The sequence below is a fragment of the Phalacrocorax aristotelis genome, chromosome W, assembly GCF_949628215.1.
Source record: "Phalacrocorax aristotelis chromosome W, bGulAri2.1, whole genome shotgun sequence".
NCBI classification, from domain to species: domain Eukaryota; kingdom Metazoa; phylum Chordata; class Aves; order Suliformes; family Phalacrocoracidae; genus Phalacrocorax; species Phalacrocorax aristotelis.
In genome coordinates this window covers 13,842,653-13,853,751 of record NC_134310.1, presented here as the reverse complement: position 1 = coordinate 13,853,751, position 11,099 = coordinate 13,842,653, and the positions used below count along the sequence as shown (strand labels likewise).

The 11,099-nt window shown below is 40.1% G+C and overlaps 1 long non-coding RNA gene across 1 annotated transcript; it reads left to right on the top strand.

The window, feature by feature from the left end:
- The first annotated feature begins 4,724 nt into the window (after nt 1-4,724).
- LOC142049595 (uncharacterized) lies at nt 4,725-9,684 on the top strand. The gene is made up of 3 exons (XR_012657771.1): nt 4,725-4,755; nt 4,879-5,021; nt 6,665-9,684. It is a non-coding gene; the product is annotated as an uncharacterized LOC142049595 (long non-coding RNA).
- Nucleotides 9,685-11,099: the final 1,415 nt, after the last annotated feature.

Below are 11,099 nucleotides of genomic sequence, written 5' to 3'. Positions count from 1 at the left end.
CGCCACTCCGGGGGGGAGGAGGTAGAGAAAAACAGGACTGAAGTTGAGCCTGGGAAGAAGGGAGGGGTGGGGGCAAGGTGTTTTAAGATTTGGTTTTAGTTCTCATTACCCTACTCTGATTTGATTGGCAATAAATTAAATTGATTTCCCCAAGTCAAGTCTGTTTTGCCCATGATGGTAATTGCTGAGTGATCTCTCCCTGTCCTTATCTTGACCCATGAGCCTTTTGTTATATTTTCTCTCACCTGTCTAGTTCAGGAGAGGGAGTGATAGAGTGGCTTGGTCAGCACCTGGCATTCAGCCAATGTCAACCCACCACAAGAAATGCTGTCCACATTGCTGGAGATGGCAGTAATTGAATTTTCTTTCTAGAGTATATTTAGGACACCTAAGGGTTGGTCCTTTTGTCAGTGAAGTTCACATGAAGACAATGTCATTTTCTCTTGTCATTAGGCAACACAAAGCTTTGGTGGATCTCTCCTGACTCTGGAATAAACTGTGCCACTAATCCAACCAGATGAAGGATGCTAACTGGAAAGCAGTATTAAGGAACCCAGTAACTCTTGACTTATACTGCTGTGTCTTCAAAGAACAGGTGTTTTCCGGAACGTGTTTCACTATTGCAGAACAAACTCATATTAAAAGCAGTGCGAAATAAAAAAACTTCTTTAGCTCAAGCAATGTTCTCTACCCTTTTTACTGTCGCCCCCACAAACAAATGCTAACTAATGGCATTGGGGATTTGCCGTTGAATATCCATTGACATAAATTTTGCTGTAAAACAGTAGTAGGATTATTCATATCTTAGCCTTCACAGGGAAATTCCTCTTCTACTAATTTTGGCAGGCTTTCTACTTACTGAAGATATCTGCCCTCCTGTAAAGACATGAGCATGGCTTTCAAGAGCTACAGTACTTGGAAGAACCCTGTTACTTGGCAAGGGCACAAAAGAAGGAAGCGACATCAGTCATTTTGTGCCTGTAAACTCTCAGGGTAGCACTTCAAACACACAAACATGAATTCCACTATTTCAGAACACTCCACAGGAGGACTATGTTGTAAGCAATCCTTTGTCAAAGACAACGATTACATCACAGACTGCGTACTTGTGCAATATCCATGTGTGGATGGACAGGCTCATGCCAAGGCAGCTATGACAACTACAAACTTAACACAAGTCATTAACATTTGTAAAGCTCACTGGGGTTATGGGACAAAAACCAATATGCCTGTGCAAAACAGTATTAATATAATGTTTACAAATTAATGCTTCTGCACCTGCTAGAATACAAATATTTAACAGGTGCATTTGAAACCTCTCCAGTGTTATAGAAACCACTACCCAGCTCATCCTATAGAAATACTCTGGTTTTTTAATCTCTTTACAATAATGTAATGAGTCTGCACAAGCACTATAATTCCTGAACAATTAAGGAGACAGATGCAGCAAAATAATCCTTTTCTTTGTATGCCACAGTATCTAACCCAGAGCCACTGCATCAAATATTGGTATTCAGATCTGCAAATCATGGCTATCTACAAACAGTCTCAGTTTAGAAAGTTCAACTCTCTTCTTGGCCCTTTTGCATTCTATTACATACATGGATGAATTAGTATAAGCATATACAAGAAAGAGTAACATTTCATGACTATAGGAATTACTAGTGATTTAATTTCAGAAAACCTTGTAGTGAAGATCAGCTAGATCCAGCAGTTGACAGAAAAAAAAATCACTGAACCACTCTACTATGTATCACAATAAATTTGTATATCTTTTATTATAATACCTATGCCTATCTCATGGTGTCTACAAAGTTATGGAAGGCTTGGAGAAAAGCAGCAACATTTTTTCTTTTTTTTTTCTTTTTAATTTTAAAATAATAATAATAATAAAACATGAAGGGCTATGGTGGCAGAACTACGTATTTTTCTCTGAGCTACATAGTCCTGTCTAAGGCACAACAGTGCCAATCTGCTCATTTCCACAAGCAATGAAGATGATTTGTGTTGCCCCCCAAGAAGCATCCAAGAGTATCCACTACAGCTTAGCCACAATTAAAATAATAATAATATTTGTCTCTCTTCTCAGCTGTGGTAGTAGGGGTATAAAAATGGTATCCATACAAAGGGCAGAGAAGTCTTTCACACAGTGCAAAGGATGCAGTGGGTTCAAGGCACAATGCTGGAAGTGCAGCAACAAAGAGGCACAGTCACCCCACGCACAACACCTTGGTCCTTCTGCACTGAAGGCAGCCTGAAATTCATAAACTTGGGGGGTGTGGATCAATGAACAGCTTGTAGTGGTTTAGCCCCAGTCAGCAACCAAACACCACGCAGTCACTCGCTCACTCCCCACTGGTGGGACGGGGGAGAGAATCGGAAGAGTAAAAGTGAGGCAACTCATGGTTTGAGATAAAGACAGTTTAACAGGTAAAGCAAAAGCTGCACGCAGAAGCAAAGCAAAACAAGGAATTCATTCACCACTTCCCATTGGCAGGCAGGTGTTCAACCATCTCCAAGAAAGCAGGGGTCCATCAAGCGTAACAGTTACTTGGGAAGACAAACGCCATCACTCCAAATGTCCCCCCTTCCTTCTTCTTCCCCCAGCTTTATATACTGAGCATGACGTCATATGGTATGGAATATCCAGTTGGTCAGTTGGGGTCAGCTGTCCTGGCTGTGTCCCCTCCCAGCTTCTTGTGCGCTCGGCAGAGCATGGGGAGCTGGAAAAGTCCTTGACCAGTGTAAGCGCTACTTAGCAACAACTAAAACATCTCCACGTTATCACCACTGTTTCCAGCAAAAATCCAAAACATAGTCTCATACTAGCTACTATGAAGAAATTTAACTCTACCCCAGCTGAAACCAGGACAAGCTGCATATGAACAGTTTTACTCATGAAGTGGCATCATGATATCTATGACTGTCATGCCAAGCCAAGGGCTTCTGGGCTGGTTGCAGCCTGAAGCTTATCCAGCCTGCAGACTCCACGGGGAGAGTGGGCTGGGCATGCACGAATTGCTGGAGTGGTGGCAACCAGCTCCTACCTACCTTGCTTCCTTCTTTGCCGTTGCACTGGGTTGCTATATGTGCTCTACGTGGCCGTGTAGTATAGGTATATATCTGCTTCCTTCTTGGGAAGATGGCAGAATACCCTGGCCTCTATCGGCCACTCTGGTTACAGCAGTTATATGTCCTCCCTTAGGAGAGGCAGACTGACCAATGTGCTCACATGCCCCTTAGGTTTGAAAGGTTGTACACTAGTCATAACCTGCACACTGTGAGGTCTCCAAAGCAAAGCGCTCCTAATATATCAGAAGTCACAGGTGAAGTCAAAGCCACTACTCAGTTCAGTGAAGGCTTCTGATGTAAGGACAAAGGGTGTGAAAATTACAACTCCTCCCCAACTCTCTTTTCTGGTAATGGAGTGAGCATATGAAATTTCAGGGCAAAGAGCAGTCCTACTGACTTCTGGAGAACTCCTTCTAGAAAATGTAATGAACTCCAACTGTGAAAAAACAGGCTTTTTCATTCTCCATTGTAATCCAGTCTGCAAGACCATTTGCAACAATATACAGCTATTTACAACTTGTTTGCTGATCCAGACCACTTTCACCTGCACGTCAGGTAGGTAAAATATTCTTTATTTGCAGTCAGAAATCACTGTGTGCAACATTTCCAATATCAATAAACTAAGTTCAAATCCATTTTTAAAATCTCATCTTTAAAAATTACATAATGGGTTTCTCAGTGCATTGTATGAGAGTGATTACTTTTCCATAGTGGGTAATTACAGATAATGTATACAACTTCAGATAAAGAAGGAAACAAACTCCAGGAAAAACCACACTTCCTTAGACTTATGATGATACCAGTTATTTTTCATTAAAAAAAGAGATGTGCTTTTGTAGACATCCTGCCTCAGTTTCCCTTAAAATTTCCAAATTTATCCCATTACTTCTCCCTTCTTCTCTCTTTAATCAGTTTCTCTCTTACCGTTTTTGCCCTTTTTCCCCACCTGCCTACAAGGATAGTCCTTGGTCTTCCATTTTAAAAAAAACCTTTTCCTCGGCAATAACTGGTTTTCAAACTACTGCCTTCTCTCACCTCCAAGATTGTGGACTATGCTATTCGCTCTCTCTACTTAATTTTCCTGTGATTAAATGGTGACCCCTTAAATCAGGTCTCTGGCTTATGCTTTCTCTCTATTCTATCAAATTGTACTTTTAAAGGTTGATGATGTTCTCCATCTATCTGAATCCCCCATACTGTAACCAGAGCGATAGAATTAACCAACCATGGATGTTGCTATACTCCTTGTACAGCCCTATCCAACTGGACATTAAGTCTGGGGACATGGAGTATACCAATCAGTGTATTCTTTGATCTGTATTTTAGTCCCTAGGTAATCATTAATGTGAACGAAACAATAGACAATGTGCTTCTGTCAGAAAAGGATGACAAAATGTAGTTTCGTGTAGTGGACTGAGAAAACTGGCCAGGACTGCCAAGATTAAGAGCCAAGTAGGTAAAAGGTAATTCCGGCAGGGGGAGATCGCGACCACCGACTCACGGACCACTCACCCAAGTAATACCACCTACTCAAAAAAGAACAATAGAAGAGAACAACCGAGCCTGCACAGTAATTTACATATGGAACGAGCAAGTTTGTACCAATCAGTAGAAAGGAAAATAATGAATATGTATGAATATGTAAATTTTTGATCTATAAATTGTATGGGAAAGGTGTGTAAGGTATGCACGTTAGGAGGAGCGATCCCCCATGCATCTGGCGCCGTGAATAAAGAATGCCTGCTCTTTAATACTAAATTGGTGTTAAAGAGTTGTTTCTGATTTTACCGCATTTTTCGGTAACAGTTTTGGCACCCCAGATGGGACCCTGCTTTTGAATCTCGACGGATCCATGGGATCGTGGGACCTCCAGCTGGCACCGAGGAATTCTCGGGGAGAGCTTCCGATCCCCGGACCGGAGAATTCTGAGCAAGATCCCCTGGATTGAGGTAAACAAGGCGTTCTTTTAAGAAGAAACTTAGGTAGAAAAATACGTGGGGTTAGCTTCCCACATAGGATAGGATAGGATAGTGGGTTAGAGTCCCACAGGCCTGCCCATAAGGCGCGGCGAAAGCTACGCAGGGTTGGGGCCAAGAGGTACCTCAGTTGGTAAGTCTCTGCTAGGCGAAAGCCTGTGGAGCAGGGCCCAAGGGTAGGGGAGTCTTCAACAGGGGGTTGAAGTCTCCAGGGATATCTAACGGAGGGTTAGAGATCCCACTGGGGGTTTTCCAGTGAGAGTGGAATCCCGGAGGGATCTCTAACAGGGGTTGGAGTCCCTCTGACTAGTGCTTGTGATAGTGCACAATCACAACCACTAGTCGACTGGGAGATGGGAACATTTCCGAGTAAGAAACCTGTCCCACAAAAGAACACCTTTGGGATGTATTTTGAAGCATTGGAAAGACATCGAGGGTGGTGACCCACTAACTCGGAAACAATTAATTGAATATTGCAATCATTGGTAGCCAATGTATCAATTGGAAGGTGGGGAAAAATGGCCAGAAAATGAGACATTGCAATATAATACCATCTTGCAATTAATGTTGTTTTGTAAAAAGGGAAGGCAAATGGGAAGAAGTGGCATATGTTGATTTGTTCTTTACACTGTAGAATCATCCAGAGCGGCAGAAACAGCGTGAGATATGTCCACAAGATTCTATGGCAATGTTTTTGAAAAGAGGAAAATGTGGTGAGAACTTGAAAAAGTGTTGTTCTACTTGTGATACTGGATACTTCGCTTGATGAAACTGACAAGAAAATAGTATTGAATACAGCCAGAAGGCAGGTGCAGGGAGCACATGCTAATGGGAATTTACAGAGAACAATGAATAAGAATTTTCCATCTATAAATCCTGAGTGGGACCCTAATCAGCCAGGAACCAGGGGAATTTTGACTAGATATCAGAGATAGATTTTATTTGGAGTAAGACATGCAATGCTAAAAGCAATAAATTGGTCAAAATTTATGAAGTAAGACAAGAATTAAATGAGTACCCTTCAGCCTTTATGGAAAGACTGAAGGTGACTGCCAGAAAATATACTAATTTGGACCCAGAAAAAACAGAAAAAGCAATTCAATTGGCCTCTATATTCATGGGACAATCAGCCCCAGATATTGTAAAAAGCAAAACAAAGCAAAACAAAACAAAAACTTCAGAAACTAGAAGAACCTGAATCTAGAAATTTGAGTAAAATGCTTAAGTAGCTTGACATGAAGGACACCAGGGGAATCAACTCTAGCTGAACACCTGGTTACACTGAAGCTAGGGAATGAAGAAATAGAATTTTTGGTAGATACAGGAGCCACTTATTTGGTATTGAATACATGTAAAGAGAAATTTAGTCATAAATCAGTAGATGTTGTTAGTGCGACAGGGCAAAGAAAAATTAGCCTTTCTTAGAGCCACTAAAGTTTAAAGTGGAGAAACAATGGGTAACTCACCAATTTCTGTATATGCCTGAATGTCCACTGCCTCTGTTATGACAAGACCTATTAAGTAAATTAGATGCTCAAATAACTTTTAAAGATAGAGAGATTAAATTACTAATACCAGAATCAAAAGCCATAGAGGCGAGAGTGTTTATGTTACAGGATTCCTCCAGGGAGGAACAGATTCCCGAAGAAGTGAAAAATGCAGTAATTCCTTTGATTTGAGCGAGCAGAGCTCTGGAGCAATCTAAATTGGCAGAGCCGGTAAAAGAAATGTTAAAACCTGGAGCCAAGCCGGTAAGACAAAAACAATACCCTATTAAGTGAGAGGCTCGAAAAGAATTAGAGAAGTTAATTATAAAATTTTTAAAAATATGAGCTTTTAGTAGAATGTGAATCAGAATATAATACTCCTATATTGCCAGTAAAGAAATCTAGAGGCAAAGAATATTAACTAGTTCAAGATTTAAAGGCTATAAATCAGATAGTCCAAAATATACATCCAGTAGTAGCTAATCCATACACTTTACTGACCTCTTTAAAAGAGGAGCATAAATGGTTTACTGTACTAGATTTAAAAGATGCCTTCTTTTGCATACCTCCGGACATAAAAAGTCAAAGCATATTTGCTTTTGAATGGAAAAGCCCCACCACAGAACGAAAGACACAGCTAACATGGACTGTACTTGCACAAAGATTTAAAAATAGTCCTATGATATTTGAGAATCAGCTGGCAAAAAAAAAAAAAAAAAAATTAGAGATATAGAAAAAACAGAACCGAGAGGCATATTGTTACAGTATGTGGATGACATTCTGATAGCAGCAGAAAGTAAAGAAAAATGTTTTGAAATTTTTTAAATTTTTAAATTTTCTGGGCCAAGGAAGATAACAGAGTTTCCAGAAACAAAACCCAAATAAGAAAAGAAGCAGGGATTTATTTAGGATTTGAAATATCTCAAAGACAAAGACAATTTAAAAAAAAATGAAAAGAAAGAAGCTATTTGTCAAATTCACAAACCTAACAGCCCGAAGGAACTGAGAGCTTTTCTGAAAATAATGAAATAGTGTCAGCTCTGGATTCTGAACTATAGACTGTATGTAAAAACCATTATATGAGGCATTAAAAGAATCAAAAGATAAATATTTAACCTGGATGCCTGAATGCCAAACAGCATTCAAAGAACTTAAAAGAGCCTTGATGATGGCCCCTGCATTAGGCCTACCTGATTTAACTAAACCTTTTGAGTTGTTTGTCCATTAAAGACAACATTTAGCACTTGGAGTGCTAACACAGCGACTGGGAACCTAGAAGAGACCTGTGGGTTACTTCTCCAAACAACTTGATAATGTGAATAAAGAATGGCCTGGATGTTTACGGGCAGTGGCAGCAACAGTATTACTGATCCAGGAAGCCTGGAAGTTAACAATGGGACAAAAGATTACAGTATATGTCCCGCACATGACAGTGACTGTTTTAGAACAAAAGGGGGGTCATTAGCTATCTCCTAGCAGAATGTTGAAATATCAAGTTGTTAAAACAAGATGATGTGGAATTGAAGACTACTGCTATAGTGAATCCTGCTATGTTTTTAACAACAGAAAATCTTACAGACAATTTAAAACATGATCGCCTGCTAACTATTGAACAAGTCTATTCCAGCAGACCGGACCTGAGAGATAAACCTCTGGAAAATCCTGATCTGGGATTGTTTACAGATAGAAGAAGCTTTGTGCAAGAAGAGAAGCAAATGGCCAGATATGCTGTCATTACCTCCACCAAGGTAATGGAGTCAGAGACGCTGCCTGCAAACACCTCAGCACAGAAAGCAGTATTGGTGGCATTGAAGCAGGCTCTGTGAATGGCGAAGGACAAAGGGTAAATATTTAGACTGATTGCAAATACGCATTTGGTGTAATCCATAATCATGGAGCTATTTCGAAGAAAAAAGGACTGCTATCAGCCCAAGAATCATCAATAAAACATAAAGAAGAAATTCTCCAACTTCTGGAAGATGTGCAGAAACTGAAAGAAGTGGTGGTAAGGCACTGCAAAGCTCATCAATTCGGTCAGATGGCTGTAAACATAAATAAATGATTGGCAGATAAAGCTGCAAAGAGGACTGCAGAACAAGGTATCCTTGCACTAGTACAATAAAACAGATAAAAATTCCAGAGTTAAAACCGAAATATAATAAATTGGATGAGCAATTAGCAGAACAATTAGAAGCATCACAAAATACAGAAGGATAGTGAATAACACCAAAAAACCCCAGATAATAATAACCCCACAAGTTATGATAGAACTTGAAAAAGAAAAGCATGAGCAAACACATTGGGGTGTAGATGCTATAGTTTCGAGTTTGAAAACATCTGTAGTGTGTGTAGGCATGACAAAAATAATTAAATCCATAATAACTGTCTAATCTGTCCCAGAAATAATCCCCTGAACCAAAAAAAACCAACACCACTTTTAAAAATAACAAAACAAAAAAATTCTCTCAAAGATTATTAACAAATTAAGTTACCCAGACAAAATAGATATAAGTATTTGTTAGTGCTGATTGACAAATTTTCTAGATGGCCAGAAGCTTTCTCTTGCTGCACTAACAAAGCTAGAGAAGTAAATAAATATTGCTGAAAGAAATAATACCAAGATTTAGAGTGCCAATAGGAATGTCCTCTGATAGAGGACCACTTTTTGCAGATGTAGTTCAACAAATTCATAAAATTTTGAGTATAAAATGGGACCTGCATACACCCTAGAGACCACAATCAAGTGAAAAATTTGAGAAGATAAACCAAACTCTGAACTGATATAGTGGAATATTATTGATCGAAGATGGAAGTATTGAAAAGATGATTATTTCAAAACTTCCAAAGGGGGGAAATGTAACCAGAGCAATAGAATTAACCAACCATGGATGTTGCTATACTCCTTGTACAGCCCTATCCAACTGGACATTAAGTCTGGGGACATGGAGTATACCAATCAGTGTATTCTTTGATCTGTATTTTAGTCCCTAGGTAATCATTAATGTGAACGAAACAATAGACAATGTGCTTCTGTCAGAAAAGGATGACAAAATGTAGTTTCGTGTAGTGGACTGAGAAAACTGGCCAGGACTGCCAAGATTAAGAGCCAAGTAGGTAAAAGGTAATTCCGGCAGGGGGAGATCGCGACCACCGACTCACGGACCACTCACCCAAGTAATACCACCTACTCAAAAAAGAACAATAGAAGAGGACAACCGAGCCTGCACAGTAATTTACATATGGAACGAGCAAGTTTGTACCAATCAGTAGAAAGGAAAATAATGAATATGTATGAATATGTAAATTTTTGATCTATAAATTGTATGGGAAAGGTGTGTAAGGTATGCACGTTAGGAGGAGCGATCCCCCATGCATCTGGCGCCGTGAATAAAGAATGCCTGCTCTTTAATACTAAATTGGTGTTAAAGAGTTGTTTCTGATTTTACTGTGTTTTTCGGTAACAATACCACTGGAAGAGTGACAGTGACCATTCACTCAGAGCAATCAGGATTGCTTGGTCGCCTGAGCACAACCAGAAGTATGATTCCACATAGAGGAAAACAAAGATCAATTTGAAACAAGGAATTAATAAATACAACAAAGGGAGAAAAGATATCCCAAAACAGTTCTGCCTCTTCCTATCTGTGACCATCATCTCATGCTCATCCTATCTCATGGCCAAGAGTAGCAGGATGATCAATCTGAAATTACTCTAACAACATTCATATGATACTCCTGTCCATTGCAAGGTCATAATCTACAGCTACCACTGCTCTTTCACTCACATGGCTCTGAAATAAGACTGATAGGAAATACTGAAGGCAGGTAAATTGCCTTCTCATCATCCTTTCTACAAGTAGTTCAGCATCAGCTAGTAGTTAATAAGACCACCATTATACAGATGTTTGCTTCAGCAGAAGGTCAACAAAACCTCCCTGAAGCAATGTGATACCTTGTTCTACAGAGAGGCAACGATGGAGAAAAGGATGCACAATCCAGCATCCAAGGGAGTGACTTCATTGAAACTCCTTGTCTTTGTCTCTGAAAGATTACATTCTTAGCCCAAGTAAGTAAAAACTATGATTCAGGGAATAAATAGTTAAACGTTACTAATGCGATCTAGCGTAGCTCAACCAATGTTGGGGCCCAGAGCCAAAACTTAGCCAGGATAATGAGGTAGCCTTGGGCTGTAAGATAACAGGAACAGCCTGCATGATGACTGAAACTTGTTGCTTTGGGGGAGTCAGAAAGGCTTAAAGACAAGAAGTGCCTAAACAAAGTGTCCTTATAAGGACACTGCAGAACTACCAAACTCCTGTCTGGAAACCACCCCATGATCCCTGAGGTTCCACGCAGAAGCACCCAGGGCAAACAGGCAACAGCCTCACGACTGCCACTGTCGAAGGGGCCTCAGGCAAGAATGCACTCAAGGACATAATCTTCGCAAGCCTGATGGGGAACATCCTTGGGGGGGATGCAAACAACCTAGCAGCAGGTGCCAGTCCAAACCACGACAAAAGGAACTAAGGACATCTCCATCTAGATAAGAGTCAGAACACCAGTT